Source organism: Sinocyclocheilus anshuiensis, unplaced genomic scaffold, assembly GCF_001515605.1.
Source record: "Sinocyclocheilus anshuiensis isolate Anshui unplaced genomic scaffold, SAMN03320099.WGS_v1.1 scaffold261, whole genome shotgun sequence".
NCBI lineage: Eukaryota > Metazoa > Chordata > Actinopteri > Cypriniformes > Cyprinidae > Sinocyclocheilus > Sinocyclocheilus anshuiensis.
Window position 1 is genome coordinate 306,769 of NW_015536515.1, and position 496 is coordinate 307,264.

Consider the following 496-nt stretch of genomic DNA (forward strand, 5'->3'; position numbering starts at 1 on the left):
AATTTACACTGTTATACAAGCTGTACACTCACTACTTTACATTGTAGCAAAGTGTCATTTCTTCAGTGTTGTCACATAAAAAGATATTATAAAATATTTACAAAAATGAGGGGTGTACTCACTTCTGTGAGATACTGTAGCACGCTTGGGCTACTGCATGACAAATGGAGGCGCCGCTGCGATCATTTGCTCTTAAAATACTTCGTCATTTTTTGTCATACAGATAAGAGTAATGCAAGTATGGAACATGCATACAGGCGCATACTGCGGAGATGACGGCAGTGTCGCCGACTTCATCTCTTAAACCGAAAACAGAAAGCACTAGTGTAACAATAAATGATTAAAACGTTAATGCAGTGTACTTGCTGTTTTTCACTAACACATTCATAATTATTATATTTGCCGGTGCGCTGTGGCAAGCCTTTTTTGCGTGCGCTTGAGCGCTTATTAGGCTATGTAGGCAATTAAAGGCTCATTATTATGATTTATATGGTTT